The sequence below is a fragment of the Pectinophora gossypiella genome, chromosome 18 (assembly GCF_024362695.1).
Source record: "Pectinophora gossypiella chromosome 18, ilPecGoss1.1, whole genome shotgun sequence".
Lineage (NCBI taxonomy): Eukaryota > Metazoa > Arthropoda > Insecta > Lepidoptera > Gelechiidae > Pectinophora > Pectinophora gossypiella.
In genome coordinates this window covers 12,869,694-12,890,464 of record NC_065421.1, presented here as the reverse complement: position 1 = coordinate 12,890,464, position 20,771 = coordinate 12,869,694, and the positions used below count along the sequence as shown (strand labels likewise).

At 37.9% G+C, this 20,771-nt stretch overlaps 1 protein-coding gene across 5 annotated transcripts in view; it reads left to right on the top strand.

Moving 5' to 3' along the window:
* The window catches only part of LOC126374853 (hemicentin-2), a 644,718-nt gene that overhangs the window by 229,040 nt on the left and 394,907 nt on the right, over window positions 1-20,771 (top strand). Inside the window, exon 2 of one of the 5 annotated variants that reach the window (XM_050021605.1) lies at window positions 5,566-5,607. The exons of the other annotated variants lie outside the window; for them this stretch is intronic. The gene's annotated coding sequence lies outside the window, so the exon portion shown is untranslated. The remainder of the gene's footprint in view (window positions 1-5,565; window positions 5,608-20,771) is intronic. 5 annotated transcript variants of the gene reach the window in all.

The window sequence follows — 20,771 nt, the reverse complement described above, 5'->3', positions numbered from 1 at the left end:
ACAACACAACATAAGCTCGCGACTTTAACCCAATTGGGGTAACCAGAATTACTCATCGCAAGATGAACTAAGAACCCCACCACACCGAGCTTTCTGTTATGGCCACGATTGTTGTTTTGGTAATAAATAAAAAAAAACCATACATGGTGTTAAAAAAAAAGTTTAGTACGATCTACTGTGAACCGGCGTGCGTGTATGAAACGATTGATGAATTTGGAGGAAGTAAGAGAACTGTCTGAGGATCGAAGCAAATAGAATGCCATAGTCTCTGCTTAACCCGGTGGGAAATAGGCTTGAGTTTATGTGTGTATATTACTTAAAAAAAATTGTATAAGAATAAATTAGTACCAGCATTTCATTGTGTACTTCATCATCTATGTATAACACTTCATCAATCATTGTAGTCACAACATAACTTTTTAACAACTTCTACGTTTGTACCCGGTAAAAATCCCGGGACGAAAATAATAATAAAAAAGTCCATTACGCTGCCTAACACATTCAGTTTTTTTTCCGAAACACACGCAAAAAGCATATACAAAGAAAAACGTGGCTTAAAACCTTTTACAACATTAGCAAAACCAGTTTAACCTAAACTGGCTTAAACAGCCTTTAATCCGCCATTTGTAAATAGCCCCAAAAAAAGCGGTTTGTGAGATACACAGGTTTGTTCCAGGGTGGTTGTTGAGGCAAGTCTAATAGGATTAAGTTTGTAACTCTTTCCTTGGAATTTATTCGCGTGTAAAGTTAGATTTAAGGGCTTTCTGTACCTTTGTGTCTGTATGGAGTACGAGTACGTGTAAAGTTCGCTACATCTGACCCACTTGTATATCAGCCTGTAAGTTTTACTCGCGTTTAATTCGAATAGTAATTAATTTTATTTACTGCTCCTTTTTTTTGACGTGACTTATTGTAGATTTTCCGCAGATGACATTAACTACTTGGCCGGACAAATGGGGAGCGCTGAAGGCTCTCACTCGGTACAATGTTTAAGACAACAGCCTGAGGGTGCCCAGTTGGGCGCGAACCTCGGCTCAGGGCGTCTGAGAGGAAAATTATTTGAAAGAATTAATCGACCCTAGTCGTTAGAATCGTCGACCACGCCGGCGGGATCGGTATCGGGGTATTTACTACTCCTAGTGCGGTGTTTAGAAGGAAAATTCGTGTAGACTTTTACTCCCAATTCAGCAAAGAAGCATTTAGGTACCTTTTACCTTACTAATGTCATATACGCGAAAGTTTTGTGACCCCGCCGGCGTAGTCGACGATTTCCGCCATTCAGCACTTATCACAAGCGACGTACTAGTGTCGATTAATTCCTTAAAATCTTATCATCTCAGACGACGCCCTGAGCCGACGTTCGCACCCAACTGGGCACCCTCAGACCTGTAGTAATTTTGTACCAGGTGACAGCCCTCAGCGCTGCCCATTTGTTCGGCCAAGTAGTTGATGCCATTTGCGGCAAATCTACAGTAAGTCACGTTAAAAAAGTGAGAATGTAAGGAAGCGTGTTACTCTTTTGAGAATCTAAAACATATCGAACTACTTCATAACTTCAGATAACTTCACAATGAGCTTATACTCTACACAAGACCAGACCCAATCCAGTCCGCTGGAGTCCAGTGTCTAGAGTATTTCTGTTCTGGTGCAATAAAGCATATTTGTATTGTATTTTAAGACCACGTACTCCTATCAACGCAGACAATGTCGCTAGCAGCCTCAAGTATTCAATATTACTTATTTTCTCCCCACATACGTCTAAGTGGGTTTAGGTTTAAAGCAAAATGGGTAGATTGCCTCTAAGTAGTTGCGACCCCATATGCGGACGTAAAGTGGAAACACTTCAAAATGAACCATCTAATCTATTAGGGTAAGCATACGATACCCTTTCGGGTTCACACTTATTCGGTTCGGCTTAGCCGAACCAGACTTAGCTACAGGTCAGATAGTTATTTGGTCAAGTGTGTAAACGAAACTTTGCGACTGTCTTGTCCCTTGTTAAGACTCGTCTTCACTAGGCTGCACTGTTGACATAATTGTGTTCTTAAGTGGCTTATTTACATCGTCATCAGCCCATTAACGTCCCCACTGCTGGGGCACGGGCCTTCCCTATGGATGGATAGGGAGATCGGGCCTTAAACCACCATGCGGGCCCAGTGCGGATTGGTGGTTATTAACGACTGCTAATGCAGCCGGGACCAACGGCTTAACGTGCCTTCCGAAGCACGGAGGAGCTCGAGATGAAAACTTTTTTTTTGTGGTCACCCATCCTATGACCGGCCTTTGCGCAAGTTGCTTAACTTCAACAATCGCAGACCGAGCGCGTTTACCGCTGCGCCACCGAGATCCTCATTGGCTTATTTACATAAGTGGTGGGAAATGTAATAAATAATTTTATTTTCACACATTTACATTAATCTAGCAGTCCCTCTGAGTAGCCCAATTAGGAATACAATCGTGAGCCGAAAAATCCCGATCCAAAAAGTGTGTATTGTCCTTAAGTTTTTCACCAAACGAGAACCAAATCGTATTCAGTACTTACCTAGTAAGTTTATGTTGCACAGCGGAATTTAGAAAGTCTATTTTACGCTCCAATAAACAGTGTAGAAGAATTACAATGGAAAAGCATGCATACATATTCACGCTTGTAATTCCTTTTGGGTTAATTAGAGACGTAGAGTCCGGTAAGCAGCTTAAAAACTTAATGGTACCTAATTGAGATGATCATAAAGCTGAAAACAGACCAACATTCTTCCGCATCGGACGCTCTGTCAGAATATTCAGTTTAATATGGAGTTATACAATAAAATATAGTACACAACCAACTGGGCACCTTCAGGCCTGTTGTCTTAAACGTTGTACCGGGTGAGAGCCTTCAGCGCTGCCCATTTGTCCGGCCAAGTAGTTAATGCCATCTGCGGCAAATCTACAATAAATCACGTCAAAAAAGGCCATTTTAACCCCCCAAGGCTGTCACTGAATTTTATATGTATGTGTGTTTTTAAGTTCACGGGAATGATATTGACTTCTGGTGTTCGATAATCCAACCATTAATAGACCCAATCACCGCTATTAACCCGTCGCCTGTCGCATCAAACACGACTAAAACAGAACCATAAATGTTATCATCCCTCACTATACGACTCGAATACACTTATCGACCGGGGATATACAACTAATTACGTCCTTTTGCTAACACCTGCTCACTCAGATAAGGTTCAGTATGATGGGGGTTCGGCTACAGAGCAGGTAATCGAATAAATACCGACCGTAGAGGCGGCAATCGTAATTATCGTGCTGGTCGATTTGCGATCGGCACATAGCGACGCCAATTCCACTGAATTTATTTTTGGCTAGGAGTTGATGCATATATTATATACCTTTGCCCTCCCAGAAAATACAGGTTTGATGCTAAGTGTGTTGTTATTTTTGGTCATTTGGAACATGAGAGGACAGGGAAACGGGGACCATTTCACGTGACTTTGACGACATTCAACCACTAGCCGAATTTTAGCCGGGTCTAGTTTTTTATACATTTTCGTCCAATCTTGGTCCCGTTGTTTGTCACCTCTAGTAGTGACCGAACCTAATTTAGTTTCGTGCTCTGTGAGTTGTTAATACGTCACAAAGCCCTTCCAAATAATAATGCCTCGTGTGATAATGGGACAAGACGCGTGGAACTAGTATATAGTTTGTATATATTATATTATATAATACTTAATTACAATAATATATATCCAATATGGTACCATTCGCTTGTAGCAATGTACAGAGCACCGCGAGAGTTGAAATTAGATCCTTATAATCTTCACAAATCGAACGACAACTTGTGTTGATTAGGTTATTCATTAGACACTGTACTCGTACAGGGTACAACGGATGTTTGTATAATGATAAGTGTAGTGCTATAAAGGAGGTTAGACCGTTATTGTGTGGTCGACTGTATGATATTTTGATTTCAAATAAATAATGAACCTTCTTGAATTGAAAACGAGTAAAGACATTCATATTCATAAACAGCCTATATAGGTCCCACTTGCTGGGCATAGACTTCCCTTTAGTTAACCGGAGGAGGTATGGAGCACACTCCACCATGTTGCTCCACTGCAAGTTGGTGGAGTATTATATCACATCATCATCATTAATTTAAGAGCCACGCTCTGTTTGATGTAGCATCTTCCATGCTACTTTTTAGGGAAACATTGGACATTATTTTCCCTTTTGCCTTCCGCCCCGCAGTACTCTGACGCGACTGTCTATTTTATAGCCGTACTGGGACTCCTGTCCTCCGCCTCTGAATAGTACTGATAGTTACTGCTGCCCTCTGTCAGGTTCCAGGTTACAGTCCCTGTGACTTGCCCCTTTCGTCCTGCATTGCCGTACCGATGGCTCCCATCTTCGCATCTGCAACCGTTGAGGTCTTCACCCGTATCCTTGGGCAAGGATACTGTACCGTATTATGTCACAGATTAATAATTAATTACTTATTGTATAACACACCTTGGTAAACAGCAATTGTTGTTGCGTAAGATATTGCGTAGTGTCTAAATTCAGAGTTACTTTGTACCTATTCGAAGTGGGCGAATGTTATGTGAACTCATACCTACACACACATACATAACAATGTCCTAAATGGGGTAGGTAGAGCTACAAGTTAATCAGAAAATTACTAACCTTCCACTAAGTTAATAAAATCAAGAGCTCGTAGTAAAATTACGGAAACTAATAATAAAATTATACTGCTGATTCCTGCAGACACCTCGTAATTTAATGTTAAGTTATATCTGTCATTTTCTTTTCCGCCGAAAAGGAAAAGGACGGATAATCAACAGACTAAAAATATACAGAACACACGTCGCTTTTAAGCAGAAATTTTAAACAATCCATCCAAAACTATACGTTCTTCTTCTAACGTGTGGGTTGTGAGGTGGATGACCAACCTCATCAACCCTGGTGTCAGGGTTATTATTGAGCCGCCAAAGGCCCCTGACGTGACACATGTAACGACTACGTTCTTACATCAGTAAGTAGTAACCGGGACCAGCGGCTTAACGTGCCTTCCGAAGCACGGATCATCTTACTTTTGGACAATTAAGTGATCAGCCTGCAATGTCCTAACCAAACTAGGGATCACAAAGTGATATGTCCCCACTGGGATTCGAATCCGGGACCTCCGAATCGTAAGCAGAACGTTTAACCACTGGACTACGGAGGTCGTAATTTTAGGTTTAGGAACGTATTGGTATATAACCCGACATAATTCAGTTGTCACCATACGCCAAACGGGTTGTATACCAGCTAGATGTCTATCTGATTTGTCTGGGGTATTGTTTCATTCATTTTAAAATTAATAGTCTGTCATCCGTCATTTTTCAAAAGAGCAGGTATAACTTAAAATTAAATTAGGTGTCTGCAGGAATGGTCTCCTATATTTTAGATGTGATGCAGTCTTTCAACTCTAAGAATACCTTGGACTGCGAAGCGCACTAATGTATGTATGTGTGTGTATGATCATGACCCAGCTCCAAATAATCTTTATTATATAATCTTTTTTTTTTGTTTCAGGTAATATATAACACCCTTATGGAAGGATTTCCATTTAAGAGGGTAAGTAAGTGATACGTCCTCTTTCAACAGCGTCTTTCATCATCTTTTCCAAATGATTTAGGTATGTCAAAAAGGCACTTTTGTCCATGCGTTGATGACAAAATTGTAGGAATGTGCCTCTGACTACCCTATTGGGATATCTCTCTCTTGGGTCGGTCCCTCATATCTGATCATCATGGTCAGCATCATGGTTGCACCTGGAGCGGATGATCTGCCTCCACCGGTTTCTGTCCAGCGCTTCCCGTACTACTGTGTAGAACTTGGATGACGACGAGTCTTTCACTTGATCAGTCCATCTAGTTGGTGAACGACCACGCGATCTTTTGCCTTCAGTGTTCCCGACCACAATCAGTTTTTCTAAACTGTCCTCACCTCTGCACAAGAAAGTGGCCGAAATAAGAAAGGATGCGTTGTTGGCATATAGTGAACCGACGGGTTTTTATTTGGAGCTGGGTCATGGTCGATACATTAGTGCGCTTCGCAGTCCAAGGTATTCTTAGCATTCGCCTCCATTATTGGGATATAGTAGTGGGCTAATATGTGTTGGGTTTTCGGTTTCCAGCAATTGTTCGCGGTTAATAGCCATAGGCTTATCGACTTTTACACGGAACTTAAACCTGAAGCAAAAAAGTCTTCGTCGTGCTTTACCACCTCCTGAGGAGTCGCGTTTTGTGTGCGTACGATGTGGCAAGAAATGCCGCGCTGCTATAGGGCTCTATAGCCATCGGCGGCGCTGCGGGAACCCGTAGACTCACAAGTGCTGCAACAATCATCTACGATAGATGCTGTGGCCAATGATGATGAAACATAGCAGACGAGAAGTAGGTGTATACTTTATCGGCCTTACAAATAAAAATTCCATCCTTATTTCAAGGTTATACTAGGTATAGTTAAACCTGGAGATAATTTAAAAAATCCGAGAAGAAGTAATTTAAGTATGTAAGTAAGTAAAATATTTATATCCTCTACAAAAACACATTGATACATAAATACATACAAGAATACAATATTTGTAGAGGTTGGAGCCTAAACTAGGATACCCTGTGTTTTAGGACTCCACGCCTCCACCTCCAGAAAGTCATGGTCAGAGAAAATGACAAAATATAATAAATGTGCGTGTGTGTGTGCGTGCGTGCGTGCGTGCGTGCGTGCGTGCGTGTGTGTGTGTGTGTGTGTGTGTGTGTGTGTGTGTGTGTGTGTGTACTATACACTTCTGCCTGCCCCTTTCGGGATACAGGCGCGACGCTTTGTTATGTTATGTAATTTTCTAGTTTTCAGAGGTTTGGAAGTAATAAATATACCGAAATTTTCGCCGTGAAATTGCGGTACGGTATTATGGCGAACTGAACAAGTTTTATCGAAACTCCCGCTCGTAAAATTGGTGAAGAGTTATTAAAAATTGTTGGGAAAAAAATGAGATAAAGGGAGTTGGTTTGACAGCGCTTCAATGAAAAGGATCAAAGTTGTTATTTATTAGGGCAGCGCCGATAAGGGTTGGGACAGAGATAAGACGCGACACTAAATGGGGTTTTTTGCACTAAATTGAGCGTACCTGTTAAATAAATATACCTAGTAATATCTTTTACATTATCTGTAGAAGAAAAAAATCAGATTGGGTTACGTTATTCCAAGACAAAATGAAAATCAAAATGATTAAACTTTTTAAAAAAAAAAAATTTCTTAATTTCTTTTTTTTTTTTGAAAGTGTTCAATCCTATTATTATTTTTATTGAACGTATTATCAACCTAAATCGATAGATTTAGGCCATAGATATATGGGGTCCAGAAGCACGACAGTTTTTAAAGACAATTTCAGCTCGCCTCATCGAGGCCACTTTCGACCTAGAACAGGCAGTTATTTTGCCCAAAGGGTCAGTTTGGCGGTGCAGAGGGGCAACGTGGCCAGTATTCTGGGGACTTTGCCTCGATGTGGTGAGCTGGAGGACATTTTTTATTTATAGCTTTTTATTCTTTTTTTATGTTTTGTTTTTAATCATATGTGCGTAAATGTTGTTCAGTTTCTCTACTTATATAGCCGAAGAACAGGAAACGACGATTAGAATGGCCATGGGCTCGCCTCCAATTATACAGGGTATTAGTGACATCGTAACGACTACTGAGGGGGAAGATTCATACCGTGATTCTGAGTTAATATCAAGTGTTTTGAGACGGAACATTCCACTTGATATCAACTCAGTATCACGGTCTTAATCACTCATCAATTTTTTCGTTAGGATGTCACTCTGTATGGTAAATACTTACACTAAAATTACAAAATAAAAAGGTTTTTACCAGTATATTGCTGGCAAGGAGTCGTTGTTACTATACACCTCTGCCTACCCGTTCGGGCATACAGGCGTGATAATTTCTTACTTTTTTATTTTATTTTTATTAAGGATGATAATTAGCTGAACGCATTATACGTTCTATTAAGAAAGTTAACATAACATCACCTGATCATCTGATTGACTGAAAGTAAGATGATCCGTGCTTCATAAGGAACGTTAAGGGGTCCCGGTTACCACATACTGATAATAATAATAAATAAATAATAAAAAAAAAATTCCAATCCACAAAAAATAAATTACAAATAAACTTAACTTACTTATCTAATAGCTACAAGGTATTTTTTTTGTGGATGGTTGATGCCTAAACTAAGTAAACTTGTAATATAGGACATCAGGCCTTCCCCGGAATTTATGATTGTGTAAGTTAGTAGTGAATGATGTAAGTAAGTAGTCGTTACATGAGCCATGTCAAGGCCTTTGGCGGCTCAATCATAACCTGGCATCAGGGTCGATGAGGTTGGTAATCCACCGCACAACCCACACGATAGAAGGAGACATAACATAAACAGCATGTAGACGTAATATAAAAATGTATCAGCTACTTCTACCTGTTACCGCAAAATTATCCCGTCCCTACCTGAAATTAATGAGATCTTGATACCATATTTGCTTAAAATTTTTAGAACCGCCTTTGAATAGGAATTGCTACGACAGGCGCGTGTTATCTTTAAAGGCTTTTATGACAAATCTCATTGAGACCACTCCAAAATTAGTCTACTGTGTAAAGTGGGGTTATGGGTTATCTCTCTCGGATAAAATGTAGAGTGCGTGTCGGATGAGGGTGTTAGATTTAGATTTTTTTTATAAATATGTTCTTGATTTATGTGCTATTGACGCAAGATTCTGGCGGTCGAAACTTCTATTTACTTTTGTCTGGCATCTCTAAAATAGTGCTATGCTTTTTAATTTAGACAGCTCTCAAATAGTGTTATCTTTATACATTGTTTTAAGTTTACGCGGTTATTATCATAATTAAAACACATAATAACGGGTTCTTACCGCGTTTAAATGGGGATATGAGACTCCCGATATTTCGACACTGTTGCAAGTGCCATGATCACGGGATGACTGATGAAATATCGGGAGTCTCATATCCCCATTTAAACGCGGTAAGAACCCGTTATTATGTGTTTTAATTATAGTGTTATCTTTATTATTTCGACAGCACTACTATTTTAGAGTAAAAAAGTGCCGTCCTTTTTAATTTGTACAGCTCAAAAATAGTGCTATTGTTTTTAATTTCGACAGCTCTCAAATGGTATTTCAACAGCTCTTAAATAGTGCTATTTTTAATAATTTCTATAGCTATAAAGTAGTGCCGTTTTTAATTGCGACAACTCTGAAATAATCTTACGAGTATCTTTTTTGATTCCGGCAGTTATAAAATAGATATTTCCTTCTTCATTTTGACTGTTCTCAATACTTTCTTCTTTTTTTACTTTTTTTGTATTTTCCATGACCTGTCATCCCCGCGGTCATCTATCAGCCTCTGGACATAGAATTAATCATTTTTATAGGACACACACGATTTTATTGATTGCCAAATGATAAAGGTGCCATTAACTCTCGGTTTATACGGTCCGTGGGCACGAAGCCTGCGATATATGGGTTTTATTAATAAATGACTTTGGCAAATGTTCCTCTGGTGTTGAATTAATTTAAAGGAGAAATATGACTGCTGGAAATTCGTACAGTGCAGAGATGTATTATTCAGTAATGTTGAAAACAGATAGGATTTTACCGAACGACTTGACAACGTTTTCTTTTTTAAATATATTTTTTTATTTGTTTATTAGAGTGAGAAACAGTGTGATAAGACAGAGATGTGGTGTAAAAGACGGATGTGGTGTACAGGGACAACGATTGAGAAGAGAATCTTAGGTTAGTTTGGACACGTAGAGTGGGTGAATGATAATAGAATTGCAATAGCGGTATATAAAGCGAAAGTTGACGGTAGGGCTGGCAGAGGAAGACCGAGAAGTACTTACAATGACCAAATGGAGATGTCCTTAGGAAAGGTTTATTACTATCTACTCTGAACCGGCGTGCGTGTATGAAGCGGTTAATGAATGTGGAGGGAGCAAGAGAAGTGTGTCAGGATCGAAGCAAATGGAATTCTGTAGTCTTTTTTATTTGTGTGGCGTCCTTTTATAATAAACTTTTTCTATTCTAGTCTCTGCTGTCCCTGGTGGGAAATAGGCGTGAGTTTATGTCTGCATATATGTTGTTTATTAAAAACCTTAAAGAGCACTACATACCCAACACAACAGAAATATTTACTGCAATCTGACGGATAGCGAATATTTGAACATATAACAACATTAAGGCAGTCAAAGGTACATCCATTGCAATATGAACTAAGTACCCACACGTCATGGAGCTTTCTGTTAGACCGACCTTATAGGTGATGTGCCAATCGCCATTTATAATGGTCGAGCCAACTGTAATAGTGAAAGCTGCATTTAAGATAAATTAATAACTCATTGGTGTAAAATAAAACTCTATTAACACACACGTAAAGATTTTTTTTTAAATAAGAAAATATTTAATTGTATAAGTCATAAACATGTAAATAATCAAAATTACACGTAAAGATAAGTTTAATTGTTATAATGTACATTGAAAAAGACTGGCTTAAGTATGTATAAACAAGCATTAAGAATGAGGTTATAAGTATTTCACGATAAACCAAACCACAGTAAAATTGTTGGGCTCAAAGTATTTACATAGCATATAAATAAGAAATATACATTACGCATACGTAACTTAAATAATTCGGCGACAAGGGGTCTTCCAGGCAAGCTATCTGATTGACGTCCCAGCCGTTATTTTGCCGCGTGGTCGTAGACCTCTAGTGGTGGTTTTGCAAACTATTTGTTCGACCAATCAACAAACAACGGGATAGACTAGTGCCGTACTTCAATGTTGCTAATTTAAAATGACGACAACAGGTGCAAGTCCGATAAAGGTTCCAACCGGCATTCCTCATTTGAGAAGCTAGCCGGCGAACCGCAGGACCTCAGCGAATTTCAATCCTTTATAAAAAGGTGACGTCATATCTGATGGTGGAGTAGGGTCCGGTTCTTGTGGAAGTTTAATTTAAGGTCGGTCGTGTGTGATGCCGTGAGGTTGGCACCCTTACATGGGTTTAAGAGGATTAAACTGTGTTGTACGCGCAGGGCGTGGAAAAATGTTGGGACAAAAAACAGAGCGGGAACATCATGCTGTTCTACCGTGTGGGTTGTGAGATGGAGTACCAACGTCATCAACCCTGGTGTCAGGGTTCTGTTGAGCCGCCAAAGGCCCCTGACATAGCTCATGTAACGACTACTTACTTACATCAGTAAGTAGTAACCGGGACCAACGGCTTAACTTCATCTGCATCTTACTTTCGGAAAATCAGATGATCAGCCTGTAATGTCCTAACCAAATTGGGGATCACAAAGTGATTTTTGTGATATGTCCCCACCGGGAATCGAACCCAGGACCTCTGGATCGTGAGCCCAACTCTCAACCACTGGACCACAGAGGTTCATATACGACGAAGTTACGCCCGAACAAACATAAAAAAAATATACGATCGAATTGGGAACCTCTTCCTTTTTTGAATTCGGTAAAATGGAGGTTAATTTTTTATGTATTATTTGGATTTTAAGACATCCACACAATGGTAAAATGCAGTTAAGCGCCTTCTTCTATTGTCCCGGATTGTTGATGAATGATTTATAAAATCGAATTGTCTTTAATATCTACATTATGAACGTTGAAAAAGAAAATTCAATTTGATTCTTCGAAGTCTTTTGCATTCGAATTTAGAATAATGTTGTAATCTCGTTAACAAAGAATGGATCGTTCCCAATGACACAAATACAGCATAAAACCCACATTTAAAATAAAATGCAATAAAAATGTAGATTGCAAAACGATGACGCGTCGAGCGAACCGTTTGAGATTCGAATAATTCCAATTTCCACGGATATTGGCGGTGCAATAGATTATATGCAGCATATTGGGAATATTGTAGAATGTTCTAGATGCTTCCTTCTCAGACGTGATCTGAGTGTGATCAGATTTTGGCTTAGAAACTCACGTGGAACCATATGTATATGAGGAGAGATTGAAAATCGTTGAGTCAACTAAGTGATTGTTGGATAAACTGATTTTATTGGCTCACCACCTGTCACGTTGGTTTAACAGAAGGCTTGGTGAACCGTGGGTTCAGTTCATATCAATTGTCTGTGCAAAAACATTAATTGGGTAGTATCCTAAATGAAGATAGATGTAAAACTGACGAATTCCTTTTTATTTTTTCTATTTAACCCATTTGTACCATTTGTTGCTATATGTTTTATAAATGATTAGGTGTTTTGTTTGTGTGCAATAAAGTATATTTGATTTGATTTAACTTATTTATGAATTTTAGTTAAGAAAAGCATTATAATAAATCTGATATTTTGTCAGATGTTTTTCACAGTATGCTTTTTTGACGTTTAGTAAAAAGTAACTGATTTGACTAGGTGGAAACTAGCCTATTCAAAGTCATAAAGTCGAATTCAGTGGTTTTGAGTTACAGCTCGTGCCGGGATTCGATCGCGATGAGGGGCATTAAGTAAAAAGGGGCACTAAGTAAAGAGGGGCACTAAGTATAGAGGGGCACTAAGTAAAAAGGGGCACTAAGTAAAGAGGGGCACTAAGTAAAGAGGGGCATTAAGTAAAGAGGGGCACGACGTAAAGATGGGCACTAAGTAAAAAGGGGCACTAAGTAAAGAGGGGCACTAAGTAAAAAGGGGCACTAAGTAAAGAGGGGCACGAAGTAAAGACGGGCACTGAGTAAATAGGGGCACTAAGTAAAGAGGGGCAATAAGTAAAGAGGGGCACTAAGTAAAGAGGGGCACTAAGTAAAGAGGGGCACTAAGTAAAGAGGGGCACTAAGTAAAGAGGGGCACTAAGTAAAGAGGGGCACTAAGTAAAGAGGGACACTACGAAGTAACGTTAAAACTTAAATAAGTTTCCGCGTCATCAGTTATTTTATTCAGTACCCTGTATGCGCATTGTCTTGTTTTTGGGAATGTTCCCACTTTGAAAATGTTCCCTTCAGTAAAAAGACGCAAAGCTTATGTAAAAAAGCTTAATTACCTAACATTTGGGCAAAAAATATTTTTTTGACGTGACTTATTGTAGATTTGCCGCGAATGGCATTAACTACTTTGTCGGACAAATGGGGAGCGCTGAAGGCTCTCACCCGGTACAACATTTAAGACAATAGCCCTGAGGGTGCCCAGTTGGGCGCGAACGTCTGCTCAGGGCGTCGCTCGTCTGAGAGGAAAAATATTTAAAAGAATTTAACATTTGGGCAGATAAGACCAGAGTACAAGAAAGAATAATATGAGAAAGAAAAGCAGCCAGCTTCTTTACCATTGAAGACTTTTTACAACAGGAACATTCCCACTTTGGGAACATTCCAGGAACAGCACATCACTGGTTATGCAGATGGCATCAAGTTAACAGGACCCGTCCCATTAAACAACTTGTAACTTTTCTCTTTTCACTTATCACTCCTTTTAGTTTTCTTTTAAGGTTTTTTGGGGAAGAGTGACACGTTGGGAAGTTTCGTGTGAGTTTCCTCTTCCGGGGCCCCACCCCGGTTTTACTTGCGAAACTGAGAAGCTTTTTGAAATTACTTTCTTACATAAACGGTTACTTTATATAACTCAACGCGTTCTAATAAATAAAAAGAATAGGTCTAACACTACTACTTATATAAAAACAACGAGCTGAAAAGTATAAGAAAACAGCAAAACAGTTTTTACCATAACTGTACTATAACCTAGTCTCCGTGGTCTAGTGGTTAGAGCGTTAGGCTCACGATCTGGAGGTCCGCGTTCGATTCCCGATGGGGACATTGTCGAAATCACTTTGTTTGGTAAGGACTTTTCAGGCTTGAATCACCTAATTGTCCGAAAAAGTAAGATGATTCCGTGCTTCGGAGGGCACGTTAAGCCGTTGGTCCCGGCTATCAGCCGTAAAAACACCTCCACCAACCCGCAGTGGAGCAGCGTGGTGGAGTATGCCCCATCCGGTTGATTGAGGGGAGGCACAGGCCCAGAAGTGGGACGTATATAGGCTGTTTATGTTATGTTTGTACTATAACATCAAAACTCGCTCGACGTAGAGGGAAAATAAGGCCACTCGCCGTAGCGAGGGTCGCCGTCCGGAAGGTCGCTGACAACGCTACAATTCTCTATTTTCAATCAAGCGATTTAGGCCCGCAATGACCAAACCAGGAACCAGTGATTGAGCGTTAGGCTCACAATCCGGAGCTCCTCGGTCCGAATTCCGGTGGGGACATATCACAAAAATCACTTTGTGATCCCTATTTTGGTAGTTTGGATAGGACAATACAGGCTGATCACCTGATTGTCCGAAAGTAATATGATCCGTGCTTCATAAAGGTATTTTCAAGGCAAGCGTGAATAGGATTTGAGTTTGCACGCTCCACCTTAGACCGTATCGCTACTTAAGACCAGCCTGAATCATGGTCAAATGCATTTTTATTTATTAATTTAAAAAAAGCAATAATTATGTTGATCTGCCAAACGGAAGCGCCAACTAACGAGTTATAATGTGTTATTAAATCAATGTCAGTAACACTGATTGAATCCAGAGGGTTTAAACTCATTATGATTTCCCATACAAACATACATAAAGTCACACCCGTATTCCCCGAAGGGGTGGGCAGAACTACAAATAATCAAGAAACTATTTGCAGCTTTTGATACATAGTCCTAAGGTGGATAATGATGGTGGTGTTGATTACACAATTGGCGATATATGACAATAGCGTAGATAAATTTCGAGTATATTTTATGCGTAAAAGTATGAACCTAATTCGTAGCTCTTAAAATTCCTTATTCGAGCCAGTTTTCATGATGCCGTTATCTCAATTATTTCATTTTACATTGGTGCTACTTATTTCCTTTAAGATTCCTCGTATCTACCATATGACGTCACTAAGCTCAAACACACGCTCCCCAATGTAAACCACGTCTAATACAATAGGGCGTGCTACGCCGTAGACAATTTGCGGCGTAACGCAGCGGCGTAGCACATTTGCGGCTGCTACGTAGCTGTGATGAGCTGATATGTCCGACAGAGTTATAGCTATGTTTGTCTGTATGTCAACCGTATTAGTGAATTGTAGTATTAGACGAGGGATTATGATGAGTACTGTGGCAGAAATAAGTCGTGTGGAATTGAGTCAGCTTACCGGTTATAGGACCGCTTACCTAACCTGAAGATTTGACAGGTCCGGTTATTTAGAGAAGCGACTGCCTGTCTGACCTTCCAACTCGCGAAGGGGACTTTTATACCTTACAACTTGTTACATACCTTCGAAAATGCATTTCTCGGCAATGTGGGTTTCCTCACGTTGTTTTCCTTCACCGTTGAGCACGTGATAATCATTTACAAGTATGATCTAAACATGAATTCGAAAACAAATTCGACAATCATTGGTTTTGGTCTGTGCTGGATTCAAACCTGCGACCTCAAAATTAGAGGCAAGCGGTCTACCAACTGGGCACACAGCTCATAAAGATAATGTCCAATAACATCGACCAATAATTACTAAGTAAAAATCAACACAATTAAAATGAAATCAACACAAATTATAAATATCTCAATACAAATATCATTCAATAAAACACTACTACATATTAACTTTATAGATAAACTGTTTAATTAATCTGTTGTGTAATTGAAGTAGGTATTCTCATAACGAGTGAATTCATCCTATTCCGAAGGGAATTATCTCTGTTAAGCTGAAAGCAGACGAAAACTATAATTTTTAGTTTTATATAAACATAACATTAGCTCACAGTTATGTCCGTACTAGCTTTTGCACGTGGCTTCGGTCGCATTAAATTCGTGGTAACACGGTTTCCCTTTCCTAATGTACCAACTTTTAGCTTCCTCCTTTGAAAACTGCGAAAAATCCATTATAAAATTTCTCCCCCTCTTTGAAGGAGTTGGAAGACATATCAAAAAAAAATGATAGACGATTTTTTTGTTAGTCACAAATAGTCCGCGTACCAATTTTATCTTTCTACATTGAAAATTTCGGGTTGCTCCATACAAATTTCCATCCCCTATTATAGGGAAGTGCCGGAGGTCCCGGGTTCGAATCCCGATGGGGACATCACAAAAATCACTTTGTGATCCCTAGTTTGGTTAGGACATTACAGGCTGATCACCTGATTGTCCAAAAGTATTGGCACGTTAAGCCGTTGGTCCCGGTTATTACTTACTGATGTAAGTACGTAGTCGTTACGTGAGTCATGTCAGGGGCCTATGGCGGCTGAGTAATAACCCTGACACCAGGGTTGATGGGGTTGGTAATCCACACGATAGAAGAAGAAGAATTTAAAATTTTGCCGTAAAAGACAAACAAACTGACACACACACTTTCCCATTAATAACATTAGTATGGATATATATCCATATGGATTTCTGTATCTTGTGTCCATTATGCTGAATAACGTGATTGATTGATTCAAATCAAAAATCAAAATCAAAATAGTTTATTTGCTTTAAATAGTACATCAATATATAACCCCGTTATTGGGACTTCCTAGTAAGCCTCATTTAAAGACCTGTGTCAGGAAGCCCCGCTCTTCCTAATCGGTATTACAACTTTAATAGTACATATATCTATTTATTTCTTTTAACAAAATTAATCAACGTTTAAATAAAGATAAATACTTATGAGATAAGATGTGTGTGTGTGTGTGTGTATGTGTGTTTGTGTGTGTGATAGCCCTACGATGCGACAGCGTCTTTGATTACAAGACTTTTTGATTACATAACATTACGCATACACAACAACATAAACAACAACAACATATCATAACACAAAACACAATACAACACACACATAACATTAACATAACAACAACATAACATTAACAACAACAACATTATAACATTTTTCTTTTTATTATTTTGTTATTTTAATTATTTAAATGTTCTGACAGCGCGTATGTGCGATTGCACGCAGTCACATAGCTTCCCGCGGCGTCGGTGACTCGGGCCTGTCTCATGTAGCTTATTTTTATGTAGTCGTCTTTCAAATCTATTACTAATATTAGGTTAAGCTTTCTGTTACTAACATGATATATTGTATTTATAGAGGCCTAGGCATGTATTTGTGTTCCCATAGTCTGTTTATTTATGTACTTATTATTATTTAATGTAGACGTATTTTTTTTTCTCCCGGATCTATTCTTGTACTACCTCTGGCTCGGCTGGAAGAGATCTCTCTTAGAGATAACTCCTCCCTTGTTAACGCCCATTTTATGTTTGTGATGTAACTAGTTGTTAAGTACAATAAAGTATATGTTTATAATATGGACTAGTTTTCGAAATAAATATTTTGAATTTGAATTTGATGCGGAAGAATTTGATCTGCTGTCAGCGTTATTGTTGTAGATGTTATATTTATGTATTACAAAGTTCAGTGAACTAGTAATTAATGCGAATTAATTATAACATGACCACGTGATCAGCCGTAGGACGCATAAAGGATTGTTACCTATATAATTATGTATTTCTATTTCTAATAATAGCGCGTACTGTGTAATGTAAACTCTGACGATGTTATTACAAAACGAATACCAAAGATAAACTAAATTTAAAATTAGAACCGCGCCACGATTTAGTCGAAATGAAATGAAATAAAATTTATGCGCTCTAGAATGGTACAAAAGATCTTAAATATATATTATATCAAAAAAGTCCATCACTCAACCATACAGCGTGCGAATATTAATATTAACTAATTTATAATCGACGACGGATTACAATACAATACAAATACACTTTATTGCACCAAAATAAAAAGAAATAATTACAAAAAGTCTCTTAACTAAGTACATGGCAAATGGCGGCCTTATCGCTTAAAGCGATTTCTTCCAGACAACCATAAGGTGAGGAAAAAGGTAAAAAAAATGAAAGATTGCGGGTACAAACTATACATACAACTTAACAACAAATACATGCAAATAAATATATAACATACTTACAAATATTATATATACCTAACCTATATACATAACCTAGCATATATACCTACTTATATAAATACCCAAGTAGCAACCGATTGTCTTAAAAGAGAATTGTAGATATCTTGAAGGCAAGTAGACTAAATCAAGCCCTTGTCTTGGATAAGTCTTATATGTCTCCAAGATATCCCTCAAGATATCTTGAAGACACAGTTTAGTAAAAGTGGGCACATACTTTAACTCTTATACAAGACAGACTTAAGACAACGCTAAGTCAGACTTAAACCCTACTTTAGACAATGTTCTTGCGTATTCTAAACTTAGAATTCTTGTAGTATCACTTAATACCAAGAATGTATACTTGAAGATATCTACAATACTTAGTTAAGACTATAGGATTGAATTGCACTGAGTCAATTGTAACTTAACGAAGTAAAACTTCAGGTCATACTTAAAACGATTTTTACTTCACGCGTCTTTATTTTAGAATATAATGGCGAACATTTACATTAACAAAAGAAATGAAGTCTGTAAGAAAATGGCGACTAAAATACTAGTTGTTATTTTAACAAAAGGTTATTCCGCCGTTTCACATACAGGAAATTATAAACGCATGATTGTTTCTCGTGTAAAATCGATAGAAAGTGTTAAAAAACAGAAGGGCCTTGAATATACCAGAAAAATAATAATAAAATTTGTATTGATTATTCAGCAAATAAAAAAAATGGTGACATATGGTACAGATAAATTCATTTTCTATTAATATGTGACAGCTGAATGCAGTAATTGTTACTACAACAGAAATATTATATTAATTTACTTCAGTTTTTGACGATAATATTGTCAAAAAAAATTACTTGTTTTCGTCCCGTAAGTGCAAAATGGCGTTAAGTAATATTTTTCTAAATGAAGTAAGACTTTAGAAACAATTGATTTCGTAAGAATCAGTTTAGAAAAGTAAAGTCAAGTTGCACTTCATCAAGTACTAGTTAAGATAAATTTTACTTCAATTGTCTAGGAGTATACCCACTTAAGACAAAAAGTATTTAGTGAATTCCTACTTAAAACTCTTATATCTAAAGTTATCCTCTATTTTGATTTAGTGAAGTATTGTCGTAAAATCATGTTTGTTTATTTTGTGCCAGAATTAGCTATGTAACAAGTAACAATTAAAATCGAACGAGCTTTTAAAACGTATGGAAAGTATGTTTGTTTAAGAGGTAAGTTTTTCGACTCGTGGAAGATAAACAATATTGTTATGCTAAGTTCTTACTTGGATAGGAATGTGATTTACTTAATTGTTTAATATTTATCAGAAATGGAACTAACAAACATAAACTCAATTTGCTAATGAGTCTCCGCGCATACATTCTCATAGGTTACCTACATGGTTCGCTGACGCAAAGTAGGTACGATCACCGCGCTTCTAATTGCCAACGGAAACAATGTGATTATTGTAAAAATTTACGAGTGTCCGTTGAATATTGTATATACGAAGAACCCTTGCAATTTGATTAACGTCGTGTGTGTGCGCGGTAGTTTCTAATCCCACCAAAAACATTATTGTTAATAAAGGCGGCCAAATTCCCGATGACTTTTATCAAGCTAAAAACATATTGGAATCGAATCTAATGCTCACTTTAAATGCATTTAACCATACACAAAACTTAAAATGTATTTATGATTGTGAATAAAGCTTAGTTAAAAATAGGTACATTTTTAAAATTATTAAAAGAAATAATGAAATGAAAGAAGAAAGAAAAGTATCTAGACACGCGGTAGCGTGTCAAGCCAAGTTCAAGAAATAGAACTGGCGAGCCGCACCGTGTTTAATATTACACGAACCATCTGGAGCCACTTTTGACCCCCTCATAAATCAAAAACTATATCACATAAACGTATCAAATTTGGCTCATATATTGAGACTTGCAACATACATATGTGTTCTAAATTTCATAAGCTTATCTCAAACGGTTATTTAGATATTAATATCCAAAAATCCTCATTTTTATCATTGACTGACTGACCTATAGATCAAAACTCTAACCCAGTTGCAGATGACCTAGAAAGTTAAAATTTGGTATGCAGATAGGTAATTAGATGAATACAAAGGAAAAAAAAACTAGCAACTTTTAAATAATTAGATTCTATTATGAACGCTTAACATAAATACCTAATTAGTGCCTGTACCTAACTATAGATGTAAGAATCAGTAAGTAATCAAAACTCATGACAGCCGGTCTTTTTGTGGTAGGTATGTAGATTAACTTAACATAACATATCACGCCTATATGCCCTATCGGGGTAGGCAGAGCACTAAGTGATCATGGAACCACTTGATGCCACATTCGACAAGTACTATGAGGGTAGGTAAGCAAGTTGGAACATGTGTTTAGCGGTGATAGGTTGTCAGCTTTTCGCCCATGATACAACACAACTCTCATCCATTTTACTGGCATATATTTTTTTTAACTTAACGTGAATCTTAAACAAGTTTAATAGGTATTCAAATGTTTTATTTTTATAAAGTCGACTTTTAGTTTTGAATTTGTCCTTTTAAAAGGACCCACGCGTTACGAGGATATGTACTTACCTACAAAAAGTAATGATATCCAATCAAAAACATAAATGTGAAATGAGAGCCAAGTTCAATATTATCGTTAGCAAAGTTTTTTAGTTACAAACAAACTCAATTTGCTAACGAGTCACCGCGCATACATTCTCATAGGTACATGGTTCGCTGACGCAAAGTTGGTAC